At 31.8% G+C, this 22756-nt stretch overlaps 1 pseudogene; it reads right to left on the bottom strand.

The window, feature by feature from the left end:
• Positions 1-20821: 20821 nt before the first annotated feature.
• Positions 20822-22756, bottom strand: LOC148942797 (uncharacterized; annotated as a pseudogene).

The following is a 22756-nucleotide window of genomic DNA, read 5'->3' as shown; positions in this document are numbered from 1 at the left end:
TAAAGTCTCCGAATTCCAAAATCTGATTAAAACAAAATACATAAATTCCTTCCCTGTGAAAAAAAGTAAAAACATGTTCTAATGACAAACCATACATTACTAGCCAATTGAAAAACCTAATTAGAATTAAATTGATTCTACTAAAGAGTGGTAAAACATCCGAAGTGAACTCACTGCGTAAACATATAAAAAAAGAAATATGTAAATCTGCTTCTTCATATTACAAATGCAAAGTCCAGGACTTATTTTCTACAAAGCCAAAACAATGGTATAATAGAATAAAGAAAATTTGTGGGAAAACACAAAATAATATAGATTTCCATTTCCAAGAAGACCCTTCGGTTACAGCCAATGATCTAAACAGGTTTCTTTCTTCCATATTTCAGAACCTCCCTCCCCTTTCTTTTGACACTCTATATGATTTGTGCTCTCTCAATTTTCCCGTTATTTCGCCCTCGGACGTGGAGGCAAACATTAAGAACATTAAAAAGTGCAGTACATGTCCATTAGACATTCAGATTGTACTAATTAAAGCCTTTGTCGACAATCTCTCAGAGCCTTTGTCCTTACTTTTTAATGAAATTACCTCTACTGGTAAATTTCCAAATTGTTGGAAATTAGGTTTTATTACTCCCGTAAAAAAAAGGTAATAATCAAGATTTTGATAGTGTCCGTCCCATTACTCTTACTCCGGTTTTTTCGAAGTTATATGAAAGCTTTTTAGCTGAGTGGTTGAAAGTAAAAATAATCCCAAATGTTGACCAAAGACAATTCGGAAACTTACGCTCTACATCTACCACCCATTATCTTGTTCACTCTATGGATATAATATGTAACACAATCAAAAAGTCCTATACCTAGCTCAATATTATTGCTGTTGACTTGCAAAAAGCATTTGATTGAATCAACCACAATATACTATTAGAAAGCTATCTAATGACTTTCAAGTTGACCCTTATTTAATTAGAATAATTGCGTCTTTCCTCTCTAACAGAACGCAAGTCGTGAAATACCTGAATGTGTATTCTGATCCCATCCCAATTTATAATCGTGTGGCCCAAGGAACCCTCTTAGGTCCAATTTTATTTCTTACAATGATAAATAACCTTGGTGTTTATTTCCCGGATAGATGGAAATTCTTTGATGATCTAAATGTCTTCGAGACAAGTTCCAAAAATTCCAAAAGCAACCCAATATACATCTTGGAATCGATATCAGCCAAAGCTCTCACTGTTGATATGAAAGTCAACCCTTTAAAGTCAACTGTTCTTACTATTAATTTCCTTAAAACTCCTCCTTCTTTCTCCTGTCCTATCCCCCCTGAAATGTCCGTTACCACTATGAAATTACTGGGCGTTACCATCTCAAGCGACTTAAAATGGGATTGTCATATTAATGACATCTTAAAACGTGCAAATGCCTCATTTTCCCTCCTTAAAAATTTAAATGCCCAAAATCACATTGTTTAACAAATTTTATGTCATTGGTAAGCCCAACCCTCGAGTATGCCTGTGATGTCTGGTATCGTGCCATTTCTGCTAAAATGTTGGACGGAATAGTGGCAGTCCAATAAAATTGCTTAAAAATCATTTTCAATGAGGGTAAAGTACCTTATATTTCCCTTCTTTGGAGAGCCAATCATGTCACCCTTAGAGAGAGGAGAGCAAATATTACCTTCCGCATTGACAACAATATTCTTCATAACTCTCGAGCAACACCCCTTTTCCCTGGTCAATATTCACCACTTTAAACCTGCCTCCAGAGTCCTTTGTCAACAAAAATCCCCCTTCTCGCCCCAATAAGAGTTTACACTGAAAGATATAGAAGAACTTTTATCCCTTAAATAGTTTACATTTTAACCCGCTGAATCTCCGCTGGGCGGCCGCCCCCCCCCCCTCGCTCACTCTTTACCTCATAGTTGCCCATTTTGCAAATTTGGAGGTTTTATATTTATGTTTGTTAGTCACCAACTAACTTATGTTTTTGTTTTAATTTTATTTTATCCCCTTGTTAATTTTATGAGTTTTTTTTGGGGGGGGGGGCATTTTTGCTGACTTGACATTGGCCTTCTAATTTTATGAGTTTACTTTTTTTTTTGTTTTTAATGTTTTACGTATTTGACATTGACCCTTTTATAATTTTCTGTTGTTGTTTGATTGTTTGTTTTTGTTGTTCTTCTTTTGCTGTATTTGACGCTAAAGTGCGAATTCGGCCCTTTTGGGCTTGTGATAGCCATTTTCAGCAATAAATCTTATATTACTTAAGGTTCTTATTTACTCCAATCACAATGCTGCCAGAGGGACGACCCTCTGTGATTTTCGCAGGACGGATGAAGAACTCGTGTTCACATGAAACTTCCAATTGATTACTATTAATGTCACATAACTGGTGCTCTACTATACACACTATTTCGAATGACTTGAATATTTCGGCTAAAACTATTAACTTATCTCTTGCTCCATTTATGTTCTGAAAATACAGGTTTACACTGTCAGGTTCGGTGCAACGGTCCATACCCGTGGGGGGGGGGGTATCAGGCTCAAGCTTGAGTGCTCGAAGCAGCGACAGGCATACGGCTCGTCCACACGGCACAGGAGAAGCTGTTGCTTCTGTGATTTCCGCCACAATTTGTGCATTTCACAGTAGAAGCTGAGCATGCATTTTCTCGGCTGTTAACATGGGACCCGGCACAATTACCACATTTAAGTTCGTTCATACATTCACGAGCAAAAGGATCAAAGCCTTGGCATTTATAGCACTGCTTGGGTCGATTCAGTGGAGTTGACACCCGGAAAAGCAAATAATCAATTTTGATGCCATGCTTTAGAGCGATATCGAGATCTAGTTGAGACTTAAAGGACAACTGCAAGACTGAACTACCTCCAAAGCGCTTTGCTTGCACAACAGAGTTAACTAGACTTGCAATAGTTGATTCATTAAAGCCCTTGTCAATCTGTATAATTCCTAGATGTTCCTTCTTTACGACCTTAGCACTGATGCGTGAACCGGGTAGAAGTGCACTTACCACCGAGGAGGCAGAATCATTATCTTTCATAAACACCAGTAGCCTATCTCTTTGTTGCTCAATATAGTCGACTTTGTCTAAGCAACCTATATTTGAAATAAAATCGCGCTGCTTAGCGGGGTTGGAAGACTGCATACTAGCAGGTAAATTACTAAAAATAACCGGAACTGTAGCAATTTCTGGCTTAGGAAGAAACGACCACAAACTGTTTTTTCATCCATATCTGTGCTAACAGACTCTTGTTTTTCAACGAGGAAATTTAACATTCGAACACAGTCATTTAATCTTGATGCCACAATAGTATTTGGTTCGCTTGGGAAAACCGGAACATCTGACGGGTCCATAATCGCAAATCGCATAACAGGATCATCTTTCGAGATTTGGTCCGATAACAATTCGTAAAAGTCGGCCATAAAAGCCGTACTCGGATCTGAGCCTCGGCGCCTCTCAAGCATGCCCACTTTAAAAATATCACGACAAAAGTAGAATAGATCTATGCAGTTTGCTTGCGCCCCCGTACAAACAGGTTTTTCTAGTAGTTACAGATCATCACACTCTTTGCCAAGAGGAATGACGCAGTTTCAAAGTTCACTGCCTTTTTGGTGATAAGCCCAAAAAACCAGCTCTTTTAAGAGATTTGTTTTCTGGTAAGTATAATCTGGTTTGGTAGGTACAATCTGGTTAGGTGGGTATAATCACATTGACTATTCAAAGGTAGCGTGCAATTTAAACTGTATCAATTATTTTATTCCAGTTTTTCTAAAAACCAGTCTTGTCTATAACTTAATTTACGTTGGTTAAACTTCCGATGGTTAAGAAAGCGTAACAGGTAATTAAAGTATTAGGAATGGGATGCTATAATTAGAATGATTTTAAGTTGAAAAATTGTGACGTAAAAATAACTCAGTTATTTGCTTGCGTGTATAGGAATTCCCATGTTATTTGCTTGCATGTATATGAATTCCCATGTTATTTGCTTGCATGTATAGGAATTCCCAAGTTATTTGCTTGCAAGTATAGGAATTCCCATGTTATTTGCTTGCATGTATAGGAATTCCTATGTTATTTGCTTGCGTGTATAGGAATTCCCATGTTATTTGCTTGCATGTATAGGAATTCCCATGTTATTTGCTTGCATGTATAGGAATTCCCAAGTTATTTGCTTGCGAATTTTTTTTTTGCGAAAAGATATTTGCGAAAAGATATTTTCGTAGACGCTTACAAGGGACATTGCTAGAAAGTATTCAATAGCTTAATTGAAAAGTAACGATAGAATGAAATTGTGACTTGACCTAGCTTTACCTCGCCGATGTGTTATGTATAATACGTAATTAACGTTTGAAAAATATTGTCAATTTAAAAAGAATGGGCTGAAATGTTGGATGCGGGGGGTGGGTTGCATCGCGGGGTGAGGTGCACGTGGGTTCAGTTACAGGGTATACAGTTGCACGGTGGGATGTCTGGTAACCCCGGGGCCCGTTACCCGCGGGGGCCCGGGCCACGGGGGGTCTCCCTTTTTTTTTTTTTTCGTAAAAAGGTCTACATGTTTTAAAAAAACATTTTTCTTCTTTTGCGTTTATACGTTTGGTAATATATATTAAAAGTAATTAAATTTATCACGGAGGGTAAGTTTTAAAGGGATTTAAGTTATAAAGGGGTTCATTTACATGGGGGTTCTTTGTGTTAAATAAGTAGTTTTTGTATCTTTTAAAAGAACTTTACGGGGATTGAGAGACTCAGTTGCCTAATTCCATGTGATTTTTCTTTACTTGATGATCATTAAAAACGAAATTTTTGTGTTAAATAAGTAGTTTTTGTATCTTTTAAAAGATCTTTACGGGGATTGAGAGACTCAGTTGCATAATTCCGTGTGATTTTTTTTTACTTGATTTACATTAAAATCGATATTTTTTTGTTAAATAATTAGTTCTTGTATCTTTTAAAAGATCTTTACGGGGATTGAGAGACTCAGGGGCCTAATTCCTGGTTATTTTTATTTAATTGATGATCATTAAAAACGAAATTTTTATGTTAAATAAGTAGTTTTTGTATCTTTTAAAATAGATTTACGGGGATTGAGAGACTCAGTTGCCTAAGACCGTGTGATTTTTCATTACTTGATGGTCATTAAAAACGAAATTTTCGTTTTACAGAAGTAGATGTTGTGTCTTTGAAAAGAACTGGATGGTGATGGAGAGTCTCATGTTACCAAGTCCGTGGTATGTTTCTGTACTTGATGATCATTAAAAACGAAATTTGTATGTGAAAAAATAAGTTTTTATATCTTTTAATAGAGATTTGCTGGGTTTGAGAGAATATGTTGCATAATTACGTGTGAATTTTCTTTAATTTATAGTCATTAAAAACGAAATTTTCGTGTTAAATAAGTAGTTTTTGTATCTTTTAAAAGAACTTTACGGGGATTGAGAGACTCAGTTGCCTAATTCCGTGTGATTTTTCTTTACTTGGTGGTCATTAAAAACGAAATTTTTGTGTTAAATAAGTAGTTTTTGTATCTTTTAAAATATCTTTACGGGGATTGAGAGACTCAGTTGACTAATTCCGTGTGATTTTTCTTTATTTGATTGTCATTAAAAACGAAATTTTAGTGTTAAATAAGTAGTTATTGTAACTTTTAAAGGATCTTTACGGGGATTGAGAGACTCAGTCGCCTAATTCCGTTTTGTGGTTATTGCCGTGATAGACATTAAAAACGAAATTTTTGTGTTAAATAAGTAGTTTTGTATCTTTTAAAAGTGCTTTAAGGGGTTTGAGAGACTCCGTTTCCTGATTCAGTGTGATTTTTATTTAATTGGTAGTCATTAAAAACGAAAAGTTTGTGTTAAATTATTTGTTTTTTTATCTTTTAAAATAGCTTTACGGGGATTGAGAGACTCAGTTGCCAAATTCCGTGTGATTTTTCTTTACTTGGTGGTCGTTAAAAAAGAAATTTGTGTGTTAAATAAGTAGTTTTTGTATCTTTTAAAAGAGCTTTAAGGGGATTGAGAGACTCAGTAGCCTAATTCCGTGTGGTTTTTCCTTACGTGGTATTCATTAAAAACGAAATTTTTGTGTTAAATAAGTAGTGTGTCTATCTTTTAATAGATCTTTATGGGGATTGAGAGACTCAGTTGCATGTTTCCGTGAGATTTCTCTTTTCTTGGTGGTCGGTAAAATCAAAATTTTTGTGTTAAATAAGTAGTTTTTGCATCTTTTAAAAGAGCTTTACGTGGTTTGAGAGACTCAGTTGCCTAATTCCGTGTTGTTTTTCTTTACTTGGTAGTAATTAAAAACAAAATTTTAGTGTTAAATAAGTAGTTTTTCTATCTTTTAAAAGAGCTTTAAGGGGTTTGAGAGACTCAGTTGCCTGTTTCCGTGTTGTTTTTCTTTAACTTGTGGTCATTAAAATCTAAATTTTTGTTTTAAATAATTATTTTTTTTATATTTTAAAATATCTTTAATGGGTTTGAGATACTCTGTAATGCAGTAGTTTTTCAGTAAATAAACTCAATATCCTAAAAGTGTTTAATTCAAACTTCTTTAAAACTTCGAAATTTTTCAACTTTATTTATTTTTTTCTTTCTGTACATAACTTAAAATGTCAAAATATTCTTACAGTTCTAACAATTGAGCTCTGTGATTGGTCAGAGACACGATGTGACTTTCCCACTGGAATTCTATGACAGGTTATTGACAGCGCTCTGTGATTTATCAGAGACACGATGTGACTTTCACACTTGTATTCTATGACTGGTTATTGACACAACCTAATCTATTGCATTTATTAAATCAGTATTTTTTACGCATTGGAACGATAAACACATAAGTCATATCTTTTAAAAAAAAGTGAAGATGGAACTTTTTAATAAAGGGTGTTTACATAAAAAGTTTATTGTAGCATTGAATGCCGACAAAGAGAAATATTTAAACTTTGAAACAAGTACAGGTGGTAGCACTATTGGAAATGTATGCATGCATTGTCATGACAGTAAGGAATTAAATTTCTTTGGAATACCGAAAAATTCAACTCTTATGTTGGTGGTTATGCGAGATTGAGATCTCCAGAGATGATTGCACTCAAAGAGAATGCCAACATAAAAATAATCATTGATGATAGAGGACAACTCCTTGCTACTGTTGCAGGTAACACATTACCTACTGATACATCCAATCGTCACCTTTCAGGTATTAGCATTCAACGGAAGATCAATAAAAGAAAGGCCTACTCTCCTACTAATATCTTAAACCATATCTTGTCTACGTGCCGAAACTGTTACCTGTGTAAAAATAATGTGATAATAGACAGTGAAATTGCCAGAAAAATAAAAAGGGCATTGTCAGAAAATATCACGATGGTATATAAAGATGAATCGATGAAAAACAAAGCACCAGCAAACGTTACTGACATTGGTCAAACAGTCATTGAACCAAATAATACCAAATACGAAAAGCATATTGATCCTTTTGATGAGACACCAGTAAAAATTGTGTATGACTCAAAATGGAATAATGATTATTCTACTGATTACGAACTAAGAGAATACAATAGCTATAATATCAAGAGATAACATTGTGAACTATTTTATGGAACAGATTCAAAATGTCCAAAGTTAATTGTTGATATTAATAATGTATCATAATATATTTATTGTATTAATATTCTACATAGCATTATTTCATTAAAAATATATTTTGCATTACATTGTTATGTGTTCATTATTTTTAGAGTAAGCTAGCATATCAAACGTTAAGAATGTCTAATAAAACGTCGGATATGTAAGAAAAGGAATTTGCATACATCTATTGTCAGACACATGGGGAAAAATTTTTTCTTGAATTCACCTCCTGGATAAATAAAAAAAAGACATTTCATTCAAGAAATTATGACGAAACTCTAAGTAAGCTACAAACTCTGTCTTGAAGTTACCTCAAGGATACACAATGCAGAAATTTCATTTAAGAAATTATCAAAAAATTGTAAGTAAGTAGCAAATTCTTTCAAAAATATGTTAATACGTTTAATAAATAAATATCTTTAAGCTTAACCAGTCTTTATTCTTTAGAATAGTTTTATTCATTTCATTAAATTATGAAGAAATTGTAAGTAAGTAACAATAGCTTTATTGAATTCGCTTCCTTGACACAATACAGATATTTAATTAAAGAAATAATAATAAAATCGCAAGTAAGTAATAAAGTCTTTATTATTTTCCCCTATTGGATACACAATACTGAAATTTCATTCAAGAAATTATGAAGGAATTCTAAATAGGTAACACGCTCGTTCTACCTCATGGATACACAATTCAGAAATTTCATTTAAGAAATTATCAAAAATTTCAAGTAAGTAGCAAATTCTTTCTTGAATTCGCCTCCTGTGTCAATAAAAAAGACAGTTCACTAAAGAAATTATGAAAAAATTGTAAGTAAGTAGCAAATTCTTTCTTGAATTCACCTGCTGAATAAACAAAAAGACATTTCGTTCGAGAAATTATGACAAAATTAAAAGTAAGTAACAAACTATTTATTGTTTTCCTGACGTAGATACACGTTGTAGAAATTTAATTCAAGAAATTATGAAAAAATTCTCAGTAAGTAGCAATTTCTTTCTTGAAGTCAACTATTGGATACACAATACGGAAATTTCATTTAATAAATTATTAAAAAAAACAATTTATTTATTGAAGTCAACTCTTGGATACACAATACAGAAATTTCATTAAAGAAATTATGAAAATATGTGTAAGTAAGTAACAAACTCTTTTTGTTTTCACCTCTTGGATATACAATACATATACTTAATTCAAGAAATTATTAAAAAATATCAAGTAAGTAACTTTTTTTTTCTCTGGATAAAAAAAAATTTTCAATTAGCTACACGATGTATAAATTTAACAACCTAAATTAGGAAAAAAATTCTAAGTAAGTAACAATTTCTGTCTTGAAGTAAACTCATGGATACACAATTCTGAAATTTCATTCAAGAATGTCATTACTTAGATACCCGATGTAGAAATTTTATTAAAGAAATTATGAAAAAATTCTAAGTAAGTAACAATTTCTTTCTTGAAGTCGTCTCTCGGATGCACACTTCGTAAATTTCAGTCAAGATATTATGAAAATATTTGTAAGTAAGCACCTAACTCTTTATTGATTTTACGTATTGTATATACAGTACAGATACTACATTAAATAAATTATTAAAAAATCTAAAGTAAGTAACTTTTTTTTTCTCTTTCTAACAATAGAATGTATCATAGATCCTTGATTTATAAATTTAATTAAAGAAATTATTGAAAAATTCTCAGTAAGTAACAATTTCTTTATTGAAGTCAACTCTTGGATACGAAATACTGAAATTTTATTCAAGAAATTAATAAAAAATTGTAACTAAGTAGCAAATTCTTTCTTGAATTTACCTGCTTGACAAACAAAAAAAGAAATTTCTTTCAATAAATTATGACAAAATTATAAGTAATTAACAAACTATTTATTTTTTTCAAGATTTATATAAAATACCTATAAATTTAATTAAAGAAATAATTAAAAAATTATAATTATATTTTGAAAATAATTTATTTATTTATCATTTGATAAAACAAAAAAAAAAAGAGAAAAAAAATAAATTTCGTTAAATAAAAATTTCAAAAATTAAACTTAATTAAAAACATTTTTTTTTTTAAAGTTTTATAAAAAAGATTTATAAATTAAATTAATTAAATAATTAAAAAAATTATAAGTAATTAACCATTTCTTTCTTGAAGTTAACTCTTGGATACACAATACGGAAATTTCATTCAAGAAATTATGAAAATATTTGTATGTAAGTAACAAACTCTTTATTAATTTCACCTCTTGTATATACAGTGCAGATACTTCATTCAAGAAATTATGAAAAAATCGCAAGTAAGTAGCTTTTTTTCTTTATCACAAACAATTTTCACTTAGCTACACGATGTGTGAAATTTAATTCAAGAAATTATGAAAAAAAATTTTCAGTAAGTAACAATTTCTTTCTTGAAGTCAACTCTTGGATACACACTATACGGAAATTTCATTCAAGAAATTATAAAAAATATTTGTAAGTAAGTAACAAGCTCTTTATTGATTTAACCTCTTTAATATACAGTACAGATACTTCATTCAAGAAACGTGATTAAACACGTTTTGAAACTACATGCTATTTGTATGCCGTTCCTTGGCACCTTTCCAAACGAACAGGGATTCCCCACGGGTTCCTACACATTGCAAAAAAGTGAGCAGTACGAAAACTCCACGTTTTCAACCAGACTGGTTTTTTAGGGACCAATAAGGAGAGATATGCAAATTCGACATAGCTTTATTTCATTTTTTTTAGGTTCATTTCGACGACGTTACGTGCGCGCACGTAACTTCGTCTAAATGAACCTTAAAAAAATGAAATAAAGCTATGTCGAATTTGCATATCTCTCCTTATTGGTCCCTAAAAAACCAGTCTGGTTGAAAACGTGGAGTTTTCGTACTGCTCACTTTTTGCAATGTGTAGGAACCAGTGGGAATCCCTGTTCGTTTGGAAAGGTGCCAAGAAAGGCATACAAATAGCATGTAGTTTCAAAACGTGTTTAATCACGTTTCTTGAATGAAGTATCTGTACTGTATATTCAAGAGGTGAAATCAATAAAGACTTGTTACTTACTTACAAATATTTTTTATAATTTCTTGAATGAAATTTCCGTATTGTGTGTATCCAAGAGTTGACTTCAAGAAAGAAATTGTTACTTACTGAAAATTTTTCATAATTTCTTGAATTAAATTTCCCACATCGTGTAGCTAAGTGAAAATTGTTTGTGATAAAGAAAAAAACTACTTACTTGCGATTTTTCATAATTTCTTGAATGAAGTATCTGTACTGTATATCCAAGAGGTGAAATTAATAAAGAGTTTGTTACTTACTTACAAATATTTTCATAATTTCTTGAATGAAATTTCCGTATTGTGTATCCAAAAGTTGACTTCAAGAAAGAAATGGTTACTTACTGAGAATTTTTTCATAATTTCATGAATTTAATTTCTACATCTTATATCTAACTCGTGAAAACAATAAATTTTGTTAATTACTAATCATTTTGTCATAATTTCTTTAACGAAATTTCTTTTTTTTGTTTTTTTTGTTTATACAACAGGTGAATTCAAGAAGGAATTTTCTACTTAGACTGAGAATTTTTTCATAATTTCTTGAATTAAATTTCTAGGTCGTATATCTAACTCATGAAAACAATAAATAGTTTGTTACTTACTTATAATTTTGTCATAATTTATTTAAAGAAATTTCTTTTTTTGTTTGTCCAGCAGGTAAATTCAAGAAAGAATTTGCTACTTAGTTACAATTTTTTCATAATTTATTTAATCAAATTTCAGTATTGCGTATACAAGAGTTTACTTCAAGAAAGAAATTGTTACTTACTGACAATTTTTCAATAATTTCATGAATTAAATTTCTACATCATTTAGCTAAGTGAAAATTGTTTGTGATAAATAGAAAAAAAAGTTTCTTACTTGAGATTTTTTTCACAATTTCTTGAATTTAGTATCTGTACTGTATATCCAAGATGTGAAATCAATAAAGAGTTTGTTACTTACTTACAAATATTGTCATAATTTCTTGAATGAAATTTCCGCAGTGTGTATCCCAGAGATGACTTCAAGAAAGAAATTGTTACTTACTGAGAATTTTTCATAATTTCTTGAATCAAATTTCTACATCGTGTATCTAAGTCATGAAATTCTTGAGTGAAATTTCCGTATTGTGTATCCATGAGTTGACTTCAAGAAAGAAATTGTTACTTACTGAGAATTTTTTCCCAATTTCTTGAATTAAATTTCTACATCGTGTAGCTAAGTGAAAATTGTTTTTGATAAAGAGAAAAAAAAGGTACTTACTTGCGTTTGTTTCTTAATTTCTTGAATGAAGTATCTTTACTGTATATTGCAAATGAGAAAACAAACAGAGATTGTTACTTACTTAAAACTATTTCCATAATTTCTTGAATTAAATTTCTGTATTGTGTATCAATGAGTTGACTTCTAGAAAGACATTTTTTTTTTCATAATTTATTATATTAAATTTACGTATTGTTTATAAAGGAGTTTACTTCAAGAAAGAAATTGCTACTGAATGAGATTTTTTTCATAATTTCTTGAATTAAATTTCTACAACGTGTATCTAAGTCATGAAAACAATAAAGAGTTTGTTACTTACTTGGAATTTTGTCATAATTTCTCGAACGAAATGTCTTTTTGTTTGTTCAGCAGGTGAATTCAAGAAAATTTGCTACTTACTTACAATTTTTTCATAATTTCTTTAATGAACTGTCTTTTTATTTACCCAGGAGGCGAATTCAAGAAAGAATTTGCTACTTACTTAAAATTTTTGATAATTTCTTAAATGAAATTTCTGCATTGTGTATCCATGAGGTAACACGAGTGTGTTACCTATTTAGAATTCCTTCATAATTTCTTGAATGAAATTTCAGTATTGTGTATCCAATAGGGGAAAATAATAAAGACTTTATTACTTACTTGCGATTTTATTATTATTTCTTGAATTAAATATCTGTCTTGTGTCCAGGAAGCGAATTCAAGAAAGCTATTGTTACTTACTTACAATTTCTTCATAATTTAATGAAATGAATAAAACTATTCTAAAGAATAAAGACAGGTTAAGCTTAAAGATATTTATTGCTTAAACGTATTAACATATTTTTGAAAGAATTTGCTACTTACTTACAATTTTTGATAATTTCTTAAATGAAATTTCTGCATTGTGTATCCATGAGGTAACTTCAAGACAGAGTTTGTAGCTTACTTAGAATTTTGTCATAATTTCTTGAATGAAATTTATTTTTTATTTATCCAGGAGGTGAATTCAAGAAAAAATTTGTCCCCATGTGTCTGACAATAGATGTATGCAAATTCCTTTTCTTACATCTCCGACGTTTTATTAGACATTCTAAACGTTTGATATGCTAGCTTACTCTAAAAATAATGAACACATAACAATGTAATGCAAAATATATTTTTAATGAAATAATGCTCTGTAGAATATTAATACAATAAATATATTATGATACATTATTAATATCAACAATTAACTTTGGACATTTTGAATCTGTTCCATAAAATAGTTCACCATGTTATCTCTTGATATTATAGCTATTGTCTTCTCTTAGTTCGTAATCAGTAGAATAATCATTATTCCATTTTGAGTCATACACAATTTTTAATTGTGTCTCATCAAAAGGCTCAATATGCTTTTCGTCTTTGGTCTTATTTGGTTCAATGACTGTTTGACCAATGGCAATAACGTTTGCTGGTGCTTTGTTTTTCATCGATTCATCTTTATATTCCATCGTGATATTTTTTGACAATGCCCTTTTTATTTTTCTGGCAATTTCACTGTCTAGTATCACATTATTTTTACACAGGTAACAGTTTCGGCACGTAGACAAGATATGGTTTACGATATTAGTAGACGAGTAGGCCTTTCTTTTATTGATCTTCCGTTGAATGCTAATACCTGAAAGGTGACGGTTGGATGTATCAGTAGGTAATGTGTTACCTGCAACAGTAGCAAGGAGTTGTCCTCCATCATCAACGATTATTTTTATATTGGCATTCTCTTTGAGTGCAATCATCTCTGGAGATCTCAATCTCGCATAACCACCAACATAAGAGTTGAATTTTTTCGTTATTCCAAAGAAATTTAATTCCTTACTGTCATGACAATTCATGCATACATTTCAAATAGTGCTACAAACTTTACTTGTTTCAAAGTTTAAATATTTCTCTTTTTCGGCATTCAATGATACAATAACCTTGTTATGTAAACACACTTTATTAAAATGTTCCATCTTCACTTTTTTTTTTAAAGATATGACTTATGTGTTTATCGTTCCACTGCGTAAAAAATACTGATTTAATACATGCAATAGATTAGGTTGTGTCAATAACCAGTCATAGATTACCAGTGGGAAAGTCACATCGTGTCTCTGACCAATCAAAGAGATCTGTCAATAACCTGTCATAGAATTCCAGTGGGAAAGTCACATCGTGTCTCTGACCAATCATAGAGCGCAATTGTTAGAACTGTAAGCATATTTTGACATTTTAAGTTATGTACAGAAATAAAGAAATAAATAAAGTTGAGAAATTTTTAAGTTTTAAAAAAGTTTGAATTAAACACTTTTAGGATATTGAGTGTCTTTACTGAAAAACTAGTGCATTACAGAGTCTCTCAAACCCCTTAAAGCTATTTTAAAAGATACAAAAACTACTTATTTAACACAAATATTTCTTTTTTATTTACCACAAATTAAATAAAAACCACACGGAAACATGCAACTGAGTCTCTCAAACCCCTTAAAGCTATTTTAAAAGATAAAAAAACTAATTATTTAACACTAAAATTTATTTTTTAATGAATAAAAAGTAATTAACAACAAAAAGGAATTAGGCACCTGAGTCTCTCAAACCCCTAAAAGCTCTTTTTAAAGATGCAAAAACTACTTATTTAACACATAAATTTCGTTTTTAACGACCACCAAGTAAACAAAAACCTCACGGAAACATGCAACTGAGTCTCTCAATCCACTTTCAGATCTTTTAAAAGATACAAAAACTACTTATTTAACAGCAAAATTTCTTTTTTAATGACTACCAAGTAATGAAAAACCACACGGAATTAGGCAACTGAGTCTCTCAAACCCCTTAAAGCTCTTTTAAAATATTCAAAAACTACTTATTTAACACAAAAATTTAATTTTTAACGACAATCAAGTAAACAAAAATCACACGGAATATGGCAACTGTGTCTCTCAAACCCCGTAAAGCTCTTTTAAAAGATAAAAAAACTACTTATTTATCACATATATTTAGTTTTTAATTACTAAAAAGTAACGAAAAAACACACGGAATCAGGCAACTGAGTCTCTCAAACCCCATAACGCTCTTTTAAAAGATAAAAAACTACTTATTTAACACAAAAATTTCGTTTTTAATGACCATCACGTAAAGAAAAATCACACGGAATTAGGCAACTGAGTCTCTCAATCCCCGTAAAGATCCTTTAAAAGATACAATAACTACTTATTTAACACAAAAATTTAGTTTTTAATGACAAACAAGTAAAGAAAAAACACGGAATTAGGCAACTGAGTCTCTCAATCCCCGTAAAGATCATTTAAAAGAAACAAAAACTACTTATATAACACAAAAATTTCGTTTTTAATGACCACCAAGTAAAGAAAAATCACACTGAATTAGGCAACTGAGTCTCTCAATCCCCGTAAAGATCTTTTAAAAGATACAAAAACTACTTATTTAACACAAAAATTTCGTTTTTAATGACCATCAAGTAAAGAAAAATCACACGGAATTAGGCAACTGAGTCTCTCAATCCCCGTTAAGCTCTTTTAATAGATAAAATTAGTTATTTTCTAACATAAAAATTTCGTTTTTATTGATCAACAAGTAAAGAAAAACCACACGGAATTAGGCAACTGAGTCTCTCAATCCCCATAAAGCTCTTTTAAAAGATACAAAAACTAATTATTTAACACAAAAATTTCGATTTTAAGGACCAACAAGTAAAGAAAAATCACACGGAATTAGTCAACTGAGTCTCTCAATCCCCGTAAAGCTCTTTTAAAATATACAAACACTACTTAATTAACATAAAAATTTATTTTTTAATGATCATCAAGTAAATAAAAATCACACGGAATTAGGTTACTGAGTCTCTCACTCCCCGTAAAGCTCTTTTAAAAGATACAAGAACTAATTATTTAAAAAAAAAATTTAGTTTTTAATGAACATCAAGTAAATAAAAATCACACGGAATTAGGCAACTGAGTCTCTCAATCCCCGTAAAGCTCTTTTAAAAGATAAAAAAACTACTTATTTAAAAAAAAAATTTCGTTTTTAATGATAATCAATTAAATAAAAATCACATGGAATTAGGCAACTGAGTCTCTCAATCCCCGTAAAGTTCTTTTAAAAGATACAAAAACTACTTATTTAACACAAAGAACCCCCATGTAACTGAACCCCTTTATAACTTAACTCCCTTTAAAACTTAACCGCCTTGATAAGTTTAATTACGTGTAATATCTAGTCACCAAATGCTCCAACCATCATAATAAAAAGGTATTTTTAAAACAGGGAGCCCGATTTACGAAAAAAAAAAAAAAAAGGGATACCCCCCGTGCAACTGAACCCCCCTTGTAACTGAACCCGTGTATAACCGAAATCCCTCCGTGCAACTGTATCCTCTTTAACTGAACCCTCGTGCAACTCACCCCTCTATGCATCCCACCCCCCGCATAACACTTTTCAGCCATTTATTTTTAAATTTACAATATTTTTAAAAAGTTAATTACGTATTATAAATACCACATCGGCGAGGTAAAGCTAGGTCAAGTCACAATGTCATTCTATCGTTAATTTTCAATTAAGCTTTTGAATACTTTCTCGCAATGTCCATTGTAAGCGTCTACGCAAATATCTTTTCTAAAATATCTTTTATCAAAAAAAAATTCGCAAGCAAATAACATGGGAATTCCTATACATGCAATCAAATAACATGGGAATTCCTATACAAGCAAGCAAATAACTTGGGAATTCCTATACAAGCACGCAAATAACATAGGAATTCCTATACATGCAAGCACATAACATGGGAATTCCTATACATGCAAGAAAATAACAGGGGAATTCCTATACATGCAAGCATATAACATGGGAATTCCTATACATGCAAGCAAATAACATGGGAATTCCTATACACGCAAGCAAATAACTGAGTTATTTTTACGTCACAATTTTTCAACTTAAAATCATTCTAATTATAGCATCCCATTCCTAATACTTTAAGTAGCTGTTACGCTTTCTTAACCATCGGAAGTTTAACCAACGTAAATTAAGTTATAGACAATACTGGTTTTTAGAAAAACTGGAATAAAATAATTGATACAGTTTAAATTGAACGTTACCTTTGAATAGGCAATGTGATTATACCCACCTAACCAGATTGTACCTACCAAACCAGATTATACTTAACAGAAAACAAATCTCTTAAAAGAGCTGGTTTTTTGGGCTTATCACCAAAAAGGCAGTGAACTTTGAAACTGCGTCATTCCTCTTGGCAAAGAGTGTGATGATCTGTAACTACTAGAAAAACCTGTTTGTACGGGGGCGCAAGCAAACTGCATAGATCTATTCTACTGACAAATTTTAATAGTCTCTTTAAATGCATCTTTTCCGAAAATTTTCGCTGCTAGTTTAACAGCAGCGTCCTTATCTGCCTTGTTAATAATTTGTCTCTGTAGAAAATTCAAAACTGGACAAATATACACTAAGTCCATTTTACAGGGCACGAAAACTTTCTTCCCCATAATCTAAATGATATTTGAAATTCATAGTCCGCATTCGATTAAGCCGTCGATAAGTTATAATATTTTGTTATCAGAAAATTTTCAATATTTCGTAATTTTCTTACTTTCAACAGTTTCCCAAATTGAGCAATCCAATTAAATACAAAGTATAATTCAGCTTACGTCCTCACAGTTCATTATCTGGATGAGTATGATCAAATTCTCTAGCCAGGGTCGTATCCAAGATTTTTGTTGAGGGGGGGGGGGGGTACAAAAGGATTTTTCTTCGGGGGGAGGGTACAAAAAAACTTAAAAAAACACATCAAAAACCTGTTTATATTCATTTTTTTACGTTTTACGAGTCAGACAAACATTTCGGGGGGGGGGGGGGACTCAGACGCCCTAACACCCCCCCCTCCCCCTCTGGATGCGGTTTTGTTCCCAACTGCATTTTAGAAAAGGCATTATTCAATTCCGTCTCTGCCTCCAGAGGCACCCAGGGCATCAAGAAGAAGCTGCTAATCGTTCCTCTGATTTGCTGACGTGATGATGTCCTCCCATTAAGAGCGGATTTATTAGTAAAGCACATAATGAACATAAAACATATTTTACTACCTCTCCTAAAATGTAACGCTTGTTTGCGGGGGGGGGGATGAAACAGCTCACTGAGATAACATGCCGCCAATACCACCATAATAATACTAAACATTCACTAATAATGAATACTCATTACCACAATAATCAATAATAATTCCGTTGAGGCTGTAAGGGGCTGTGGAAACATAGCCTCCAAAAAAAACTGCACAATGTTTGATGATAAACAATTTTGTAGTTTTTTTTTTTTTTTCATTATCCAAATTTTTAGCGAATATCTTTTTGGATATACAAAGTTTATAGGGAAAAAAGTTCTTTGACCACAAATCCTGGAATTTCTGTTTTAAAAGAGCGTAATTAATGAATCTTTTCTTTCTTTTGTGAGTGACTGAATTAAAAACAACAGAAACGAGTAAAAAAACGTCACTGAGAGGAGAGGTGGTTGTTTTTTTAATTATCAAAAAAAAAACAGAAACTAAATGACGAAATTAAAAGGAAAGGAAGAGGTAAAAGAAATAATGACTGATCTGCTGTGTCTACCAGCACAGGTTTCTTAGTCTTTTCGTATTGACAATCAGAATTTAAAATCGAAGATCTAATTGGTCCTAAATAAGACGAGCACCGCTTCTACAGTCATTTCAGCATCAGAGTTTGGGAGAACTTTTAGGATTCAGTTTTACACTTTAAAGGATCATTGAAAGTATTTTGAGGCTACTATAGGAACAAGCTGTACAATGCTGCATTTTGTATATATATATATTTCTTCAACTTTAGGCAGATCAAAAATGAGCAAGTTATCAACCTCTTATGGAAAAAAGGAATATATGGGCTGCGTCATTTTATATGTGACCATATTCAACGAAGAAATATATTTACTTCGTTTAGTAATATATTTACTAAACATTTTTAATGTTTAGTTGATTGAATATTCATGTATATGGCCTTTGGCTTTTAAGTAAATTATCTATCTATCTATCTATAATAACCTCAAAGTAAAAAGTCTGCCCCTACAAGTTTAATAAACTTCGGGTTTTGTTGTTAATGTGTTTTATACTTTTTTAATAAAACCCTTTTTCTCTCTAAAGTAGCAATGCACGTGATTTCAAATCATAAAACAGTTTCAGGCGATAATATTAAAGACTCTATAAGCAAACTTAAAGTATTATTCTGAATTCTTAATGAGCTTATACTCTCTAATAATTTTTATTAGTAATATCTTATATTATGCTTTATAATAATTATATAATACTCTCTAAATATAGTTATATAATATAATTATACTCTCTAGGGGCGGATCCAGGATTTTTTTAGGGGGGGGGGGCAAAATAGGCTGATGGGATAAAATTGGATTCAGAGCAATTTAAATTATACGCAAAATTGGGTTAATTAAGTAAATTACACTACTTTAGACTACGCTAGGGGGGCGCGCGCCCCCCACCTCCCCCTGGATCCGCCACTGATACTTTCTAATAATTATAATAAAAATAATTATCACCTATAATTCCAGTGTAAGTAAACACATTAATGAACCACTGTGACCCCACAAAAACTGTTTTAGTGGGAGTTTATAATGGATTTTTTAACTAACTGTCAGAAAACAACTCTCAACGCTTGTAATTTTCAGCTACAATGGAACCCAGTAACCTGGTCCTGTAATCCGGCGCCCCCTGTAATCCGACATGCCTCTTGCTATTATTTTTTTTTTGGAAAATCTTAGCTAATGTAGATAATGCAGGATTGAACAGTTTTCAACTTGTACGTGCTACTGCTATTGTGATCGATGCGTAAGTATGGATTTTGGTTTTGATTACTTAGCTTGAATTTGACTACATGTGACGGCGGTGTAGCCTATTCTGTGCGGCCTACTTCAGAAGTAGGTATTAAAAGATAATTCATTAGAAAAAACGCTAAAATAAACTTAATGTGAAAGATTTGGGTTTTGCTCTTTTTCAATCGTGGAATTTTTAACCACCTTCAACCATTACATCTTTTTGGAAAAGTTCCACTATAACAAATCCAGCAGATGACGAGGATGTAATTGCAAATGCTCCACAAGTGAACAACTACCTCCCGTTTCAGCAATATTAAACCAATAAAATTAATGAATATTTTCATGTTTAATAAATTGATTGATTCATAATATGGTTCTAGTTCTTAGTTCTATGATTCATAGTTCTTGATTATTTTAATACAGACGTGCATTTGTTTGTACACAATTATTTCCTAATGTAAAGTATTATTTTTTATAAGTTCTATAGCATTAATGATGTTAATTCTATAATAAATCGTAACCTACCTTATTGTGCATGTCAAGTTTACTAAATTTGACATACATATTGAAGTATGATTTGTACTTCAGAGCATAACATACAGTATAGAATCTTATCATTGAGCCTGCAATTTGTCGGATAACGGGGCACTTTTTTTTCAAATAACCCTGACTGTAGAGTGTCTTAGGCAGTATTCTATAATGCAACAAATTCTGTAGATCGACACTGCCTTGCAATGCCGGGCTTCCACTGTATATAAATACCCGAAATTCCTACAGTTAGCCTTTGAGGTGAATTGTCAGAAGAAAAAAAAAATGCGCTTAATAAACGTCGACTTTTAAACATTGTATCTAAAATTTGTTATTTCTATTATTAATTAGTAATCAAATTTATGCAGCTACCGATGATAGCAGGGGAATAGTACAAATTAAAATTAATCCGCGTGGTGCTACTTAATCTGAAATACGCGCTTCATTCCTTTTTAGCTCTTAACTCTCAAGCGTCTCATAAGCTAAAAATCAAGTTTAAAGCTTGAAAGCTAACTGACTAATCCTTCTATTTGGATTTACAGAGTTAGTGGCTTTATTATGATAATTATTTTTGCATGGCTCACATCTATATAGGTTTTCACTATTGTGGGTTTTCATATGCAAAGTCAAACTTGACTTACGAAAAAACCTCTGGTATAGTTCGAATTCATGTTTTTTTACCATTGTGGGTTCCCACGTGCCTATTCAAATATATCTTTTGAGAAAATTTCTTTTGGCATAGATCACATTCATAAGGTTTTTCTCCATTATGGGTTCTCATATGCTAAGTCAAACTTGGCTTCTGAGAAAACTTCTTTTGGCATAGATCACATTCATAGGGTTTTTCTCCATTATGGGTTCTCATGTGCACAGTCATAGTTGGCTTTTGAGAAAACTTCTTTTGGCATAGTTCACATTCATAGGGTTTTTCTCCATTGTGAGTTCTCATATGCAAAGTCAAATTTGACTTGTGAGAAAACTTCTTTTGGCAAAGATCACATTCATAAGTTTTTCTCCATTATGAGTTTTCATATGCAAAGTCAAATTTGGCTTGTGAGAAAACTTCTTTTGGCAAAGTTCACATTCATGAGGTTTTTCTCCATTATGGTTTCTCATGTGCCAAGTCATATATGGCTTCTGAGAAAACTTCTTTTGGCATAGTTCACATTCATCGAGTTTTTTTCCATTGTGAGTTCTCATATGCACAGTCAAATTTGGCTTGTGAGAAAACTTCTTTTGGCAAAGTTCACATTCATAAGGTTTTTCTCCATTGTGGGTTCTCATATGCAAAGTCAAATATGGCTTCTGAGAAAACTTCTTTTGGCATAGTTCGCATTCATGAGGTTTTTCTTCGTTATGGGTTCTAATATGCACAGTCAAATTTGACTTACGAGAAATTTTTTTCTGGCATAGTTCACATTCATAAGGTTTTTCTCCGTTGTGGGTTCTCATATGCAAAGTCAGATTTGACTTATGAGAAAATTTTTTTTGGCATAGTTCACATTCATAGGGTTTTTCTTCACTGTGGACTCTTATATGAAGAGTTAAAGTTGACTTATGAGAAAACTTCTTTTGGCATATATTACATTCATAGGGTTTTTCTCCATTGTGGGTTCTCCTATGCACTTTCAAATTTGACTTATGAGAAAACTTTTTTTTGCATAGCTCACATTCATGAGGTTTTTCTCTATTGTGTGTTCTCATATGTAAAGTAAAATCATAATTGTAAGAAAATTTCTTTTTGCATAGATCACAATAATATTGGTTTCCAATATTGCGGGTTCTCAGATGTTCAGTCAAACTTATCTTTTGAGACAACGTCTTTTGGCATAGTTCGCGTTCATGAAGTCTTTCACCATTGTGGGTTCCTTTATACCAATTCAAATTTGACTTGTCACTATAATTAATTTTGTATTCTTTACATTTATATAGTTGTTCAGCAGTGTGAGGTCCCATATGCACAGTCAAATTTTGATTTTGAGAAAACTCCTTCAAATGGGATTCATGAGATTCATGAGAATTTCTGTCGGAAGTTTCAGTTGTGTCAAGATTTTTAAAAAAATCATTTAATAAATTCATACATTCCATGCTAAGCTGGAAAAACTGTGGCTGATTATCTGTGTTTGGGATATCATAAACCGCAGAATTTGAAGCTGAAGCTAGTTGCTTTTGTGGCTGATCTGAATCTACCACTTTTTCTGCAGCTTTTGTGGGTAATCTTTTTGATGAGAATGCCAGGTCTTTGTCTGCAAGGGTGTGTTGCTCATTATGGCAAAATGAAGAGAACTTTTCTGATTCAACAATATGTTCTCGTGGCCATTCTGGGACGGCTGCATGAGATGGTGATACATCAAGGCAATCCTTGCCCATGACTAGATTTTCAAAATTTTGTAATCCACAACTTTGGAATTCACTTGGATACATGGCCAT

This window comes from Artemia sp. Qi Xiang Cuo, chromosome 16, assembly GCF_049724085.1.
Source record: "Artemia sp. Qi Xiang Cuo chromosome 16, ASM4972408v1, whole genome shotgun sequence".
Taxonomy (NCBI): Eukaryota; Metazoa; Arthropoda; class Branchiopoda; order Anostraca; family Artemiidae; genus Artemia; species Artemia sp. Qi Xiang Cuo.
This window is presented reverse-complemented; position numbering and strand designations above follow the sequence as displayed.